The sequence below is a fragment of the Hypanus sabinus genome, chromosome 4 (genome assembly GCF_030144855.1).
Source record: "Hypanus sabinus isolate sHypSab1 chromosome 4, sHypSab1.hap1, whole genome shotgun sequence".
Lineage (NCBI taxonomy): Eukaryota > Metazoa > Chordata > Chondrichthyes > Myliobatiformes > Dasyatidae > Hypanus > Hypanus sabinus.
In genome coordinates, this window is record NC_082709.1 from 16031002 (window position 1) to 16048770 (window position 17769).

Sequence of the window (17769 nt, forward strand, 5' to 3'; positions counted from 1 at the left end):
TGCAAATATTCCAGACTGCTTTCTGCACAAATGATCTTAACATGTTTGCACTCAAGATTCCGACATGAAGTTCCTTTGATTGAGTAGCATTTCCCACCTTAGACCATAAGATCTTAAAATATAGGAGCAGAAGTGGGCGATTCGGCCCATCGAGAATGCTCTGCCATTCAATTGTGGGCTGATCCAGTTCTTCCAGTCATCCCTACTCCCCTGCCTTCTCTCCACACCCATGTGATGCCCTGGCCAATCAAGAATCTATCTATCTTTGCCTTAAACGCACCCAATGACTTGGCCTCCACAGCCACTCGTGGCAACAAATTCCACAGATTTACCACCCTCTGACTAAAGTAATTTCTCAGTTGTAAATGGACGTCCTTCAATCCTGAAGTCGTGCCCTCTTGTCCTAGACTCCCCTACCGTGGGAAATAACTTTGCCATATCTAATCTGTTCAGGCCTTTAGCTGATAACCAAAAACATAATGTTCTAATTTTAGCAATTATAAAAAGTATCCATCGAAATCTATAATACTGCATTTGCAACAATTTAAAAGGCTGATTTAAAAATGATCTTAATGTGATTTCTTCTGTAATTTTTGACATTTGTAATATTTCATCTAACATTAATGAGCTTATGTTAATCTCATAAACCAGCCGGTGGGGTAGTGGCATCTGCACCGAACGTTGAGGCAAATGGTCCTGGGTTCGAAACCAGCCGGCTCCTTGTACACTTTTAATCTGTGCTGCGTTGAGCACCGAGCCAGCAACCCGACCTCATATAAACACAGATAAGTATGCTAAAGAGACAGCAAGGTAGCCACCAAGCAGCATTATCTTTTAGCACATTGCGATACTTAACTCAAGGTATCATGATTAACAACAACTTAGCACTCTTCACATTTGCACCAGAGGTCTGTGGATCTGAGCCCATTCTAACACTGGGCAAATCATACCGGTTTGGCAGAAAAGTAAGAAATAAATCTCAAAGGATTTAAGAGTGAGGCCACATAGTTAGGATAAGCCACTTCTGGTCTCTATGTAAACATACAAGAACCCATGGCATCATTTTCCACCCAGAAATGAACTAACATTCATTCCTTAACCAACAGCATCAAGAATTGATTGACTGGCTCTCCATTTACACTCTGTACAAACATATTTATCCCACATTCCTACATTGACCATATATGTTTCGAAAGGCATAAACTGGTCACAAGTTCAGATTATATCAAAAATACTGTATAGCCATATGCTCTTCTTATTGACAACATCTTTAGAATATTTCTGGAATTGGATTAGTATTCAAGGTCATTGAAGATGTCCGATTTTCCCTTTCCCATTCCAACATGTCAGTCCACGGCCTCCTCTATTGCCACGATGAGGCCACACTCAGTTTGGAGGAGCAATACCTTATTTTCTGACTGGGGTAGCTTCCAGCATGATGGCATGAACATCGATGTCTTAAACTTCCGGTAATTGCCCAATCTCCCCCACCCACTCTTCTTCACCATTTCCTGTTCTAGTTTCCCTTCTCACCTTATCTCCTTACCCGCCCATCACCTCCCTCTGGTGCTCCACCCCCTTCCATAGTCTTTTGTCCTCTCCTATCAGAGTTCCCTTTCATCGCTTCACCAATCATCTTCCCAGTACTTTATTTCTCTCCCTCCCCCTCTTCTGGTTTCTCCTATCATTCAAAGAACGGTCTCGGCCCAAAATGTCGACTGTTTACTTTTTTCCTAGATGCTCCCTGGCCTGCTGAGTTCCTCCATCATTTGTGTGTGTTGCCTGATTTTCTGACCATAACCTCAAATTGTTTTCTAATTACATTTCACCTTAGTTTGTTGGAATCAAAAGGATTAGATATGATTAGCTCATGAATCCTGTGAATAAGGATGTCGAAAAATCCTAGAAAAAAAAATTAATTTGTGTGTGAATAAACTGATTGCTATGTTACTATTTTATGTATTTTATGTTTGAATGACAGAGTAGGTATTATGTATAATTTCTTTACTACTTGCTGTGAAACAGGAGAGTGTTATTATTCAGTGAGTCTTATTCATAAAATGACTGCACGTTTATCATTACTGAATATCAGAAATAGCTTAGTTCCACAAGGAGGTACTGTTGTATTAGTGTTTGCAATCAGAAGGATTATACACGATTATTTTATGAATCCCGTATTAGCAGCAATACCAAACCAAAACCAAGCCTACAACCACTACAGGGTTGACACGCCCTCAGCTCCAACAAAATGATTGTTCCAAACTGACAAATCCTCTATCCGATCCTTTATTAATAATTAGAAAACATGCAGTCTTGAAGTGCTGAACTTCAGTGTACACAAGTGTAAGCTAAGTGTTATTCAGCAGTCTGCAAAAGATATGACCTCCACCAGTCCTAAACTACAAGCTGCCACAAAATAAACAAGAATACATAACTTAATCTCTTTGCTTTTACCACATCCCCCCCCCCCACTCATGTTACTAGTTACCATAATAAACATGACAAACACAGAATACAAAGCAGATAGAGAACAGGATAGCGTGTAACAGAGATTATAGAAAGGACAGGCAGGAGATGATGCATAATCACAGCCAGTGGGGTGAGTTACAGGGCAATAGAGGTGTGGTGCAGTTAGAACAGAAAGCAACAAATACTGGACTGGGAGTGTTGTATTTGAATGCACTCAGCATAAGGAATAAAATGGACGATCTTGAAGTTCAGCTACAGATCGGCAAATATGACATTGTGGCCATTTCTGAAACTTGGCTAAAGGATGGCTGCCATTGGGAGCTGAACGTCCAAGTATATACGGTGTATTAGAGAGATAGGTTGGTAGGCAGAGGGAGTGGTGTGGCCCTGTGTATAAGAAATAATATTAAATCATTGGAAAGAGATGACATAGGATTGGAAGGTGTAGAATCTCTATGGGTTGAGTTAAGAAATGTCAAGGGTAAAAGGACCCTAATGGCAGTTGTATACAGGCCTCCAAACAGCAACCGGGATGTGGATTACAAACTACAGCAGATTACAAAAGGTGTGTCAGAAAGACAATGTCTTGATTATCTTTGGGGTTTTAACATGAAAGTGGATTGGAAAAACTAGGCCAGTACTGGACCTTGAGAGAGAGAATTTGTAGAATGTCTAAGGGATGGCTTTTTAGAACAGCTTGTTGTTGACCCCACTAGGGGATCGGCTGTGCTGGATTGGGTGCTGTTCAATGATCTGGAGGTGATAAGAGAGCTTAAGGTTAAGGAACCCTTAGGGAACAGTGATCACAACATGATCGAGTTCACATTAAAATTTGAAACAGAAAAAAATAAAATCCAATGTGTCGGTATTTCAATGAAATAAAGGAAATTACAATGTCATGAGAGGGAAACTGGCCAAGGTAGACTGGAAAGGGACATTTGCAGGAAGGACAGCATGGCAGCAATGGCTGGAGTTTCTGCGAAAAATCAGGGAAGTGCAAGACAGATATATTCCAAATATGAAGAAATTTTCAAAGGGAAGAAGGACACTACTGGGGCTGACAAGTGAAGTCAGAGCCAAAGTAAAAGCAAAAGAGAGGGCATACAAGGAAGCCAGAGCTAGTAGGAAGATAGAGGATTGGGAAGCTTTTAAAAGCTTGCAGGAAGAAACTAAGAAGGTCATTCAGAAGGAAAAGATGAATTATGAGAGGAAGCTGGTGATCAATATCAAAGAAGATACTAAAAGCTTTTTTAAGGGTAAAAGAGAGTCAAGGGTAGATACAGGACCCATACAAAATGACGCTGGAGATATTGTAATGAGAGATGCAGAGGTGGCAGTGGAACTGAATGCGTATTTTGCATCAGTCTTCACAGCACAAAACATCTGCAGTATACAGGACATTCAAGAGTGTCAGAGAAGTGAAGTTTGTGCAGTGAAAATTGCGACTGAGAAGGTGCTCAGGCAGCTTAATGGCCTGAGGGTGGATAAATCTCCTGGACCTGATGGAATGCACCCTCAGGTTCTGAAGGAAGTAGTTGGAGAGATTGCAAAGGCATTACCGATGATCTTAAAAGAATCAATAGATTCTGGCATTGTACCGGATGACTGGAAAATTGCAAATGTTGCTCCACTATTTAAGAAGGGTGAGAGGCAGCAGAAAGGAAACTATAGACCTGTTAGCCTGACATCAGTGGTTGGGAAGTTGTTGGAATTGATTGTTAGGGATGAGGTTATGGAGTACCTGGAGGCATATGACAAGATAGGCCAAAGCCAGCATGGTTTCTTGAAAGGGAAATCATGCCTGACAAACCTACTGCAATTCTTTGAGGAAATTACAAGCAGGGTAGACAAAGGAGATGTAGTGGATGTGGTGTACTTGGATTTTCAAAAGACCTTTGACAAGGTGCTGCACATGAGCCCATGGAATTACAGGGAATTTACTAGCATAGGTAGAGCATTGGCAGATTGGCAGAAAACAGAGAGTGGGAATAAAGGGTCCCTAATTTGGCTGACTGCTAGTTACCAGTGGAGTTCCACAAGGGTTGGTGTTGGGACCTCTGTTTTTTACGATGTATGTCAATGATTTGGACTATAGGATTAATGGATGTGTCTAAATTTGCCAGTGATACAAAGATAGGTGGAGGAGAGGGTAGTGCAGAAAGACTTAGATAGTGTAGTGCAATGGGCAAAGAAGTGGCAAAGGAAATACGATATTAGTAAGTGTATGGTCATGCACTTTGGTAGAAGAAATAAATTGGCAGATTATCATTTAGATGGGGAGAGAATTCAAAATGGAGATATACAAAAGGGACTTGGGAGTGTGTAGGATACCCTAAAGGTTAACTTCCAGGTTGAGTCGGTGGTGAGGAAGGCAAATGCAATGTTGGCATTCATTTCTAGAGGTATAGAATATAAGAGCAGGGATGTGATGTTGAGGCTCTACAAGGATCTCGTGAGACCACACTTTGAGTATTGTGTGCAGTTTTGTGCTCCGTAATTTAGAAAGGATATACTGACATTGGAGAGGTTTCAGAGAAGATTCACGAGAATGATTCCAGGAATGAAAGGATTACTATATGAGGAAAGTCTAGCAGCTCTTGGGCTGTATTCCCCGGAGTTCAGGAGAATGAGGGGGGAATCTCATAGTCCTGAACAGATTAGATATGGCAAAGTTATTTCCCATGGCAGGGGAGTCTAGGACAAGAGGGCACGGCTTCAGGATTGAAAGACGTCCATTTAGAACTGAGATGCGGAGAAATCACTTTAGTCAGAGGGTGGTAAGTCTGTGGAATTTGTTGCCACGTGGCTGTGGAGGCCAAGTCATTGGGTGCATGAAAGCAGAGATAGATAGGTTCTTGATTGGCCAGGGCATCAAAGAGTATGGGGAGAAGGCAGGGGAGAGTGGATGACTGAAAAAATTGGATCAACCCACGATTGAATGGCGGAGCAGACTCAGTTGGCCTACTGGCCTACTTCTGCTCCTATGTCTTATGGTCTTCTCAGAGTAGATAATTTCACACTGCAGTTTGGGGTGCTGGACCTAAGAGTTGGCTGGGAAATAGTCTTATGGTCTTGGTGCATGGTTGCTACACCGTGATTGAGCATGAAGAAAGATGCAAAAGAAAAAAAATACTTCTTTTATACTGCATGTGAATAAACTAACTGCTGCCTTATTACTTATTATGAAGAAGCACTGGTTTAATTCAATAGATAACGATTCATTCAATTATGTGATGATAAATTGGCCAAATATATAAAGCTTAGACAGTTGGAACAAACTGTGTTATTCAAAATTTTTATCATCTTTCTTCCTGTTGCTAAGACTGCACAAAATAGAAACATTAAAAAATCTGCAACACAGAGTGAGGCTATTCAGCCCACTAAGTCTATACTAGCTGTAAAAAGTGACCAAACTTAAGCCCATCTTGCGAAGTTACTTCAGTGATTCTGCATTGTCAAGTATACACCCAGGCACTACTTGGATGTGAAGTGTGCTTCTGCCTCTACTGTCCTTTCAGGAAATATGTCTGAACATCTTGCTCTCTGTGGGTGAAGCCATTTTTCCCTCTCTCCTCCTTCTACCAATTATTTTAAATCTAAGGTGGGTGATTTTTTTTTACCTCTGCTAAAAATATGATGCTGACTATTTATCTAGGATGCTCATAATTTTAGATTTATCTATTATGTCTTTTCTTGGTTTCCTATATTTCAAAGAAAATATTCCTAACCGATTTGATCTTTCTTCATTTCTGCAATTTTCCAGCCCAGACAACTTGCTTCAGTGTAACCTATCTTTCCTGTCACATGACTGGAAGTGTGTGAAATGCTCAAACTGCAGCATAAGTTTAATGTTATACAGTTGTAGCATAATTGTGGAAAGAAAAATCTCAGGGTTGTATACTGCATATGTACTTTCATAATAAAAGTACCTCAAATTTTTGAATCTTTAATTTCTCTGCTTTCTTTCTATGTTCCTTGACAAATGAAGAAATATATCCTATATATACCTGATATATATCCCACCTGAAAGATCCTTCATTGCATCTTTGAGGACATGGACATAACTGAGACTTCACACTTCCACACCGTTCAGTGTTGCTGGAAACCACTGTTTTTTAAATAATACTTTTTTATAAGATTTATATGTTTTAACAAAGTCGTGTATTTTGCACACTCACTGGCAGAAAGCGGTACAGCAGCTAAACTATCAGTTTATCACCTTTCGCATTTTCATTGGCTAGGTATGAGAACATGACTCACGTGATGTAATTGCTTTAATTATGTAGCCTATTAATTCATTCATTACTTTCTATGTAATTTCTTTTATCTTATCTATAAAAGTGACAGATTTTGCAAAAGCACCATCTTTATTCTTTTATCTATACACTTCTCAGCATCATTTCACAGCTCTTTCTGCAGTTTGCTTAATATTTCTATGTTTGTACTCTGAAGTAAACTGTAACCTTAGAATTAAGACTTCTTGTCATTCTGCACTACTGGAAGAGTCCTAAGGATCAGAAATCAAACAGAGATCCAACAGTGTCTTGATGTATTTGCATATATTTTACTCTGCACTTCCAGTTTTTTAATCCAAATAATCAAACCATCTGCATTCTTCTGTGGTCTAAAACTGTCTTCCTCGCTGTCAATCACCTGGCTAATTTGGTATCATCCGCAGACTTTGTTATGCTCCCTGTTTGGGTTTGGGTCTAACTCATTGTTGGTAAAATCCCAAACCCTTCAGTTACAAGATCACTCTTTGCTTCCTGCCAATCAGCCCAGTTTTAGATCCATTTACTTTGATCCAATGGGATATTAAGTGAGGCATGCAGTAGAATTTCAATAATTTGACAGAATTAAGTGTTGCCAGGCTGGCTGGTTTTTCAGTCCATTGTGTATTACTACTATTAATAACCTAATGCATTTTAAATTCTCTTCTTTAGATGGCACACAGTAATTCAATGCATTTTACAGGGATCTTACTTGACTCCAAGAGATTGTGGAATACAGAGCCCCCACAGTGAGGTTAAGAGGAACATGAGAAACCAGGCCCTAATGAAGATAAAAGGAACATATAAAATGGGTTTAAAAGAAGCACAGAAAACAAGGCCTGTCTGTTTTAAAGGTGTGAGGAAAATATAACCTGGTATGCTTAAAAATGAACAGGAAGTGGAGATCTGGTGAGTTTAAAGAGAGAACAAGACTTGGGGTGCCAGTGAGTAGCAAAATTGGTTCGATACATATTTACCTTGATTTGCATATTTTAAAACAAAGGGGTAACTTTCCCAGCCTTTCGAGTAGAGTTACATTTAGTCCAACAGGAAGTCAATGGAATGGCATAGACTGTGGCTAGAACCCAGTTGAACAAGGTACCACTCTTCTCTTGAATTGAATTTATACTGTGGTATCATTGGTCCGTGAAACAATGAGGAGAGAGAACGGACGTGGATTTTTTTGTGCTGAAAGCTGCTACTTCCCCAATCTCCATGGAAGCTGTAGTAAATTGTGCTCAGAAGAAACTGGTAAGAAATGTACTACAAGAACATGTTGCTGCACAAGGAAAACTCCCTGACTTGCAAAACTAATGCACTCAGAGCTGAACACAGCTTAAAACATACGAGAGATTGTGATAATTGATCAACCTGACTATGTTTTGAGTATTTTGGTGAACAATTGACAAAACTATTTTGAATATTCGGACTAATTTGGATTCAACTAAGAGGTGTAATTCTTAAGTCATGATAACAGGCTTGTTGGGGTTGGAGGAGTAGGCATTCTGTTGGAACTGCAACTTATTTTAAGATTAAATGGAGTTCAATGTCAATTTATTATCAATGTACATACTATATATGTCACCATATACAACTCTAAGATTCATTTTCTTGCAGGCTTACTAAATAAATCCAATAACCATAATAGAATCAATGAAAGATCGCACTAACAGGGCAAACAACCAATGTGCAAATCCAAAAGAAAGAAATAATAATAATAAATATCAAGAACATGAGATGAAGAGTCCTTGAGTGTGAGCCCATAGGTTGTGCGAACAGTTCAGTAACTGAGCAAGTCAAGTTGACCACTTCGGTTCAGGAACCTGATGGTGTGAGTCTTGGGGCTCCTGTACCTTCTTCCTGAAGGCAGCAGCAAGAACAGAGCACAAGCTGGTTGATGGGGATCCCTGTGGGCAAAATGTTGAAATTGATGGTAGGAAAAGTTGAAGGTGAAGGCTCTGAGGACAGTTTCCTTCCCTCACATATCTGGGAAGTGACCTGCCAGAGAGTGCAGGGAAAAAAAGGAGGGAGATGGAAATTATATAAATGTTATCTCCAGAGTACAATGCTTAAAGAAATCTAATTACCCTAGTTGGGACAGTATAGCAATTGTGTTCAAATATCACTGATCCTGATGTGAACTCTTGTCATTCTCTTTTTTTTTGCATTTTGACCATTTTCTTGCAAGTAGCTATCAGCTCATGTCACGGAGATGTGCTGTTGTGCCTCTGAATGTGCACACTGGGTGAAGATGCCCCTACATTTGTCCTAATCTTTACAACAAAACACGCTCATTTTCCATTCTACCTGCAGGACAGGTCTGCACACAGCAGCCAGGAGAGCCAAACAATGGGAAAATCATCCCCATTTTGTGTCCCTGCATGCAAGAATTCAACAGTAAAGATGATCAATTTAGCTGGCAGATAGATTGATTCAAAAGTGACTGAATAGAATGAATCATTTAGAAGACCGTAAGAAAATGTAGCTGAAAGAACAGTCTAGAAAACAGTTTACTTGGGTCAAAGCTCTGTTGCAATGCAGAGAGATGGTGTCAATAGTGTCTCCTACAAATACATGTTCCACATGACCAACAAATATTGAAGCATGTTCCAGATTGTGTGATGTCCTGGAAGGAGGCTAAACTGGTATTTCCCATGGAAGAAATGGATATTTCTTTATCTAGAACAGCTAATTCATTCGAGCATGTTCATCTTCTTGACTTATAAAAAACAACAACACAGGAAACGGTATTAAATTTAATCTTGATCCATATATCCTATGCTGTCCTTTCAAAGATCATCTCACATAACTTGCAGTAAATACTGTTGAGGTGTTATCTAAAAACCTTTGAATGCTTTCCTTTACTTGACTGGCTCAATGCATAAAAGTACATCATTGCTTCTCGAACATAGAACATCAAGCAGTACAGCAAAGGAACCAGCCATTCAGCCCATGATGTTCTGCACTGAACACAATTCCTGAATAAACTAAATCTCTTCTGCTCGTACATGATCTATATCCCTAGATTCTCCATATATCCGTATGTCTACCTAACAGCCACTTAAATGTCACTATTGTACCTGCTTCTACCTCTACCCCTGGCAGCCTGCTCCAGGCATGTATCACTCTCAGTGTTAAAACCTTTGGCCCATACCTCTCTTTCTAACTTTGCATGGCCTCCAGTACTTGACATGGGAAAAGATACAAAGGCCCCACCCATACCCTTTGAAACGTTATAAACTTCTCAGATGTCCCCTCAGTCTCTGATAGCCCAAAGAAAGTAACCCAATTTTGTCCATTCGCTCTTTATAGCTCATATCCTCTAATCCAGGTAGCATCCCAGTAAACCTCTTCTGTATTCTTTACAAAACCTCCACATCTTTACTGTGATGGGGCAACCAGAACAGCAGACAATACTCCAAATGCAGCCTAACTAAAGTTCTAAATATCCGCAATGTGACCTCCTTACGCCTTCTTAACCACTCTATTTGTTGTGTGTCCACTTTCAGGGAACTACGGACTTCAGTGCCAAGATACATCTGTATATCAATGCCGTTAAGAATCATTAATTGTATAATTTCCTCTTTCATTTGAGCTCCCAAAGTGTAAACCTTCAATCTGACCGAGGTCTTTGAAGGGGTGACAAAGATGATTAATGAGGGTAGGGCAGTGGTTGTTATCAACATGGACTTAGTAAAACATTTTACAATGTTCCTCATGGTACACTGATCCAGACGATTAAGGCACATGTGATCCACAGTGACTTAGTAGATTGGACTCATAATTGGCTTGGCCCTGGAAGTCTGTTGGTAGTGGTGCATAGGTGTTATTCTGACTGTAGATCTGCAAACAGTGGTGTTCTGCAACGATCAGTGCTAGCACTATATATATAATTAAGTTGAAAATGTGGATGGGCTGATGAGTGAGTTTGCAGATTGTCAGAGTTTTGGAAAGCGAGGAAGGTTGTCAAAGGATATAACAAGACAGAGACCAGTTGGAAATATGGGCAGAGAATGGCAAACAGATGTGTGTGAGGTGTTACATTGTGAGCAAGAGAAAAGCAAACAGTAATGGCAGGATATTAAGAGTGTTGATGTATGGAGGAAACTTGAGGAGCAAGTCTATGGCTCCCTGAACCACATGATCAGGAGGAGGTTAATGCTCCAGATGCAGCCTCCTCTACATTGGTGAGGCCCAACGTAAATTGCTTTGTCGAGCACCCACTCCATCTGCCACTCTCAGGGTGGAGGAGCAACACCTCATATTCCCTCTATGGAATGTCTAACCTGATGGCATGAACATTAATTTCTCCTTCTGATATTTTTCATCCCCCTTCCCTCTTCTTCTGCTCTGGCCTCTTACTTCTCCCTGGTGCCCCTCCTTCCCTTTCTCCTTTGGTCCACTCTCCACTCCTATCAGATCTCTTCTTCTCTCGCACATTACCTTTCCCACCCACCTGGTTTCACCTCTCACCTTCCAGCTAGCCTGCTTTCCCTCCCCCCACCTTGTTATTTTGCCATCATCTCCCTTCCATTCCAGTCCTGAAGAAGAATCTAGGCCCAAAACATCGACTATTTATTCTTCTCCATAGATGCAGCCTGACCTGCTGAGTTCCTCCAGCATTTTGTGTGTTTCACCAGGATATTCTGTGGATTAGAGAATTCTACCAATAAGGAGAGTTTGGAGAAACATGAGCACAAGAGACTCTGCAGATGCTGAAAATCTTGAGCAACACACATAAAATGCTGGGGGAACTCAGCACATCAGGAAAATGTATGGAGGGGAAAACAGTCAGTAATTTAGATCGAGACCCTTCATTGTGACTGGAAGACAAGAGTATAAAATGGCAGGTGATAGGTGAGACCAGGTGAAGGGATGGGGTGGAGTAAGAAGCTAGGAGGTGGTAGGTAGAAGAGCAAAAGGGTTAAAGAAGAAGGAATATAATGGGAGAGGACAGTAGACAATGGGGAATAAAAGGGACGGAGGATGGGAAGGGGAATCAGGTGAGGAAATGAGAAGGGGTGAGAGTCTATCCAGAATGGGGAGTGGAAGGTGGGAGTAGAGTAATTACTGCAAGCTGGGGAATTCAATGTTCATGTCATCAGGTTGGAGACTACCCAGGTGGAGTACGAGGTGTTACTCCTCCATCCTGAGTGCGACCTCCACAAGTGCTGCTAACTTGCTGAGTGGCACCAGCATTTATAGCATGTTGAACAAACTTGGTTTGTTTTCTCTGGAGCACTGAAAGCTGAAGGGCTGCCCTGATAGAAGCATAGAAAACTGTGGGAGACACAGAATCGGAGACGTTTCCCCAGACCTAAAATGTCAAACACGAAAGAGCACGAGCTTAAAGTGAGAGGGGGAAAGTTTGAAAGAGATTCATGGGGCACTTTATTTACACGGAGAGTGGTAGATCCTGGAACACACTGTCAGGGGTGGTGGTGAGAGCAGATACAATAGCAATATAGCAGAGGCACGTGAACCAACCAGACCAAAAGGATATATACTCAACCCATGCTCAACGTTTTTAAAATTTATTTCCAGATTGTTGTTCTAGGTTTTTCCTTTTTCATCTCTATGCCCCTGGGATATTAGAAGTTAAATGGTGTACTAACCTGTTGAACCAAGTAGCTTTAGGTAGAACATTCCTTTCCAGTTTCGTAACATTTTTGCTCAAGTGCTGCCAACTGGCCTATCTGAAATTTAAGAACAAAATTCTCCAAAGCATCAGCACATTTCCGACTTACCACATACCAGGCATTCCACATTACTGTACCTTTTCACCTCAAATTGTTAATTTTGGTTCAAGTAACAAACTTTCACAGTAAGCTGGACTACATGACATTTCAGACAAGAGTACTCCATCCATTAACATATTAATAAACTGCACCCAAACTGATTTTCTGGCTATTGTCATAAACAGCAATCAAAGTACAATTTCAAAAAGATAGAACGTACTTTAACGTTCTTACATTTAGCTTTTATTTACTGCTGTTGTTACTTCTCACAAATACCTAGCAACTCTTCAACAAACTCAGTGACTGCAAGCAATTAACTGGGTTCAGACCTGAATTATAAGATGTGGACTTGGACATTAATTCTGTTCATGAATTCTACACCCTCAAAACTTTTTGTTCTAAATGTTTTACATTTAATCCTGTGTCTCTGGTCTATTTGATTTTTCAAATCACTGTTCTGTATTTTTAAACACCTTTGTCAACTCCCCCCACCCGTGCTTCGATGAAAAATGAAAATGTGCTCTAATAGAAAAGGCAAAATGATGTGATAGGAGTGAGAATGAGCCACCCACCTTACTGGTCATGAACACGTAGGTACCATTGACATCCAGTGTTCCCAATCTCTTTTTATTACTTTTGGCTGCCTTCGTTCAGGTGGAGAGGTGTAAGGTGCTAGACTACAGGTCACCCTTGGGCAAGGTGTAGCACCTGGATCAGGGTCATGTGAACCCATGGGAGCAGGTGGTGGATGGTCGTATGAGCAGCTGGTGCATATCACAAGTCCTGGTTATGTGACCACTGATGCCAGGCAGACAATCTCTGAGGAGTATTGATAATGGCTGCAGTCACCCATCTTGTAAAGATACTGCCCAGAAGAAGGCAATGGCAAACCACTTCTGTAGAAATATTTGCCAAGAACAATCATGGTCATGGGACCATAATCACCTACATCAATATGATGTGGAACATCATGACGATGATGCCTTTGTTATTTTCTATGAACACATTTAACACTGAACATGTATTATATCTGGTTCTCAACATACTGTAGGAAAACAGAACTGTAAAAAGAAGTGAAAAGGGGAACATCTCAGTAGCAATCCACTTACTTTGACCTGTAACGAAACAACTTCCTTTTTCAACATGCAGACACAACGTAGAGAACAGCCATAAAACAGATCTAGAGATTGTTAATTCAAGAAACCAGGTGCAACGTGAAATTATACTTTGTTCTCAGTTCTCTTTATTTCACAGAGGATAGACACTTTCTTCTGAAAATTTTACTGCCCTGTGGCTCAAAGTGGGCATTCTACAGTTTGCTATTTTATGGGTGGCAGTAGAAGTGGTCTCTGGTTTTGGTCAAAGAGTCTCAGAAAGTAAGTGTATTTCACCACTTCCTAATTTGGTTTCAACCATTCTGTTTTCAATCACCTTTACTGCTTTGATTTTGTCTCTTTACAAAGCAGATGCTACACCATTGTTTAAATTCCAGCCTGGACTATTGATATGACTGAATTTAGATCCCACCGTGCCAAATGGAAAATCTTAGTTAAAGCACGTATTAAGTAATTCCAGATTAATGAAATTCTGGATTGTCACACAAAACCCATTTATCTTATCAACATCCTTCAAGGAAGAAAACTGCTATCCTTGTCCTATCTTAGCTGAATGTAATTCCAGAAACACTATTGGGTTCAGGACCAATTTGGGTTGGACAAAGAATGCTAGTCTTACCAGCAACCTCCACATCCCTGGAAAATCCTGGGTCTTTGGCAAGGTCTAATTGATGCAGTTTGTGGTTCATGTTATGATGTGTTTCTAGTTTCTGGTTGCTCCTTCCTTTGTAGCTATTTTGTGCGATTTTGGTCTGGGCAGACTAGCACTGTGGCCTGCAGTCAAACTACCACTGTGGCCTGCAGTCAAACTACGCAATGCTAGGTTGAACTGAACTGAGTGCAAACCGAATATTCCCGGATTGTTTCGATGACATAGCGGTTTGATGTTTCATGTTCTGTGTTTCTCACTTGATTTTTTTGTCACTTGTGCAGTTTATTCTCTTGTGTGCTGAGGGTTTGATGATTTTCTTTGAAGGGGTCCCATGGTTTTCTTTGTTTCATGGCTGCCTGTGGGGAAGATGAACATCTTCCTTCTATGCACGCTTTGAAGGGGAGAGCACAACTACAGCTGTGAAGATCCCTGCTGCACCTGATGACCCTGTGACCTCTGTCTCAGAAACTGATGTTAGACTGTCTTTAAAAAGAGTGAACCCTTGTAAGGCCGAAGGACCCGATGGAGTGCCTGGTAAGGCTCTGAAAACCTGTGCCAACCAGCTAGCAGGAGTACTCAAGGACATTTTCAACCTCTCACTACTATGGGCAGAAGTTCAAAAAGGCAACAATTATACCAGTGCCAAAGAAGAATAATGTTGTCTGTCTTAATGACTATCGCCCGGTAGCACTCACATCTACAGTGATGAAATACTTTGAGAGGTTGGTCATGACTAGACTGAGCTCCTGCCTCAGCAAGGACCCATTGCAATTCGTCACAATAGGTCAACGGCAGAGGCAATCTCAATGGCTCTCCACATGGCTTTAGACCACCTGGACAACACAAACACCTACATCAGGATGCTGATTATCAACTATAGCTCAACATGTTCCCACTTGCTTCAAAAAGACAGCAATTATACCAGTGCCTAAGAAGAATAATGTGGGCTGCCTTAATGACTGTTGCCTGGTAGCACTCACATCGACAGTGATGAAATGCTTTGAGAGGTTGGTTATGACGAGACTGAACTCCTGCCTCAGCAAGGACCTGGTGGACCATTACAATTTGCCTATCGCTGCAATAGGTCAACTGCAGACGCAGTCTCAATGGCTCTCCATACGGCTTTAGACCACCTGGACAACGCAAACACCTATGTCAGGATGCTGTTCATAGTCAGTAACTCAGCATTTAAACACCATCATTCCCACAATCCTGATTGAGAAGTTGCAGAACCTGGCCCTCCGTACCTCCCTCTGCAATTGGATCCTTGACTTTCTAACCAGAAGACACAATCTGTGTGGATTGGAATAACATATTCGCTTCACAGACGATCAACACTGATGCACCTCAGGGGTGTGTGCTTAGCCCACTGCTCTACTCTCTGTGACTGTGTGGCTAGGCATAGCTCAAATACCATCTACAAATTTGCTGATGGTACAACCATTGTTGGTAGAATCTCAGGTGGTGATGAGAGGGCGTACAGGAGGGAGATATGCCAACTAGTGGAGTGGTGTCGCAGCAACAACCTGGCACTCAACGCCAGTAAGGTGAAAGAGCTGATAGTGGACTTAAGGAAGGATAAGATGAAGGAACATATACCAATCCTTATAGAGGGATCAGAAGTGCAGAGAGTGAACAGTTTCAAGTTCCTGGTGTCAAGATCTCTGAGGATCTAACATATTGACGTAGTCATAAAGACAGTGGCTATACTTTATTAGGAGTTTAAAGCGATTTGGCACATCAACAAATACACTCAAAAACTTCTATAGTTGTACCATGGAGAACATTCTGACAGGCTGCATCACTGTCTGGTATGGAGGGGCTACTGTACAGGACTGAAAGAAGTTGCAGAAGGTTGTAAATCTAGTCAGCACCATCTTGGGCACTAACCTACTAAGTACCCAGGACACCTTTAGGGAGTGGTGTCTCAGAAAGGCAGTGTCCATTATTAAAGACCTCCAGCACCCAGGACATGCCCTTTTCTCACTGTTACCATCAGGAAGGAGGTACAGAAGCCTGAAGGCACACACTCAGCGATTCAGGAACAGCTTCTTCCCCTCAGCCATCGGATTCCTAAATGGACTTTGAAGCTTTGGACACTACCTCACTTTTTTTTAATATACAGTATTTCTGTTTTTGCACATTTCTAATACTCTATTCAATATACATAATTGATTTATTTATTTATGAGGTTTTATTTTATTTATTATTTTTTCTCTCTCTCTCTCTGCTAGATTATGTACTGTATTGAACTGCTGCTGCTAAGTTCACAAATTTCACCTCACATATTTGATTCTGATGAATCTCAAGGTTGTATATTGCATGCTTAATTTCATAATAAATGTACTTTGGATCTTTGAATTAAAAAAAACAGACAGTAGGCATGGAGCATCTTGGCATGGGAAAGGATTGAGAGTGAATGGAATTTGAAGCTGGACTGGAAGGGGTAAGACAGCCAAGATAATGTCCTTATAATAGATAGAGTTGCAAGCAGATGATAAATGGTTGTAAGCCAATGCTATCCAAGGAATGAGTATGTTCCGCTAAGAGAGACAAAACAAAATAGAAAGCTGAGTTTGGTGTGTGGAACCTACAATAACCAATATTTAAATTACATCCAAAATATTTTAACTGGTCGCCACAGAAAGGACAAATTAATGAAGTTTTAAAAAGTAAAAATTAAACTAACCCGAGATTAAAATAAATTTGACCAATGGTTGCAGAGAGCCTGGGAAACGAATACCGAAGAAGCAACAATGTTTTTGACATTGGAACCCACGGAAGGGAACTATGATCGTATGAAAACGGAAGAAAAATCTTCGGAGGCTGGAAATTTGGATCAGAAAATGCAGGCAAACTTCTAGCCGTCTAGACGGCATGGGTGGAAGGAGAAACAGAGTTATCAAGAGGAAGGTGCTGGATTCACTGAAGGAGGATCTTCAGTCCCAATCGTTAGCGATGATCCGTCAGTTCAGAAACAGATTCTTCACCTCTGCCTTCCGGTTTCTAAATATTCATTCAACCCATGGACACTACCCACTACTTTTTAAAAATTTATTTCCGTATTTGCATATTTAATATACATAATCTCTGTTTATCATGAATTACATTGTACTGCTGCCGCAAAGTTAACAAATTTCTGACCGTTACGGATAATTCGGATTGGGATGTTGGGGCCAGAACCCCAGAACGTGACAGCACGGGAGATGTCAACCAATCGGGAGGACGGTCTCGGAATACACCGCCAGAAAACGGGTAGTCTAGGGGAAGGAAAATGATCTGATATATTGGCATGCGTTGAGGAATAGAATCGATGGGATTTTGATTTTTCTGTTTTGCAACTCCATCTGCTGGAATTATTTTCCTACGTGCTGAAAGTGTTTTGCTAGACAAGCCCGCACTCGCTGAGTCTCTGAAGAATACCATCGATCGGGGCTACTCCAGAAGTTTGTTCACACTTGTAAACTGTCAAGTTAGCACGCAGATAACGAAAGGGACGTTTCATCTGCCACAAGCGCTTGTTA

General features: G+C 40.9%; 1 long non-coding RNA gene across 1 annotated transcript; it reads right to left on the reverse strand.

Annotated features, from left to right (window-relative positions):
* Window positions 1-7527: 7527 nt before the first annotated feature.
* On the reverse strand, window positions 7528-17165 carry LOC132392518 (uncharacterized). The gene is made up of 3 exons (XR_009511569.1): window positions 16935-17165; window positions 12356-12436; window positions 7528-8738 (listed from the first exon to the last, which is right to left on the reverse strand). It is a non-coding gene; the product is annotated as an uncharacterized LOC132392518 (long non-coding RNA).
* Window positions 17166-17769: the final 604 nt, after the last annotated feature.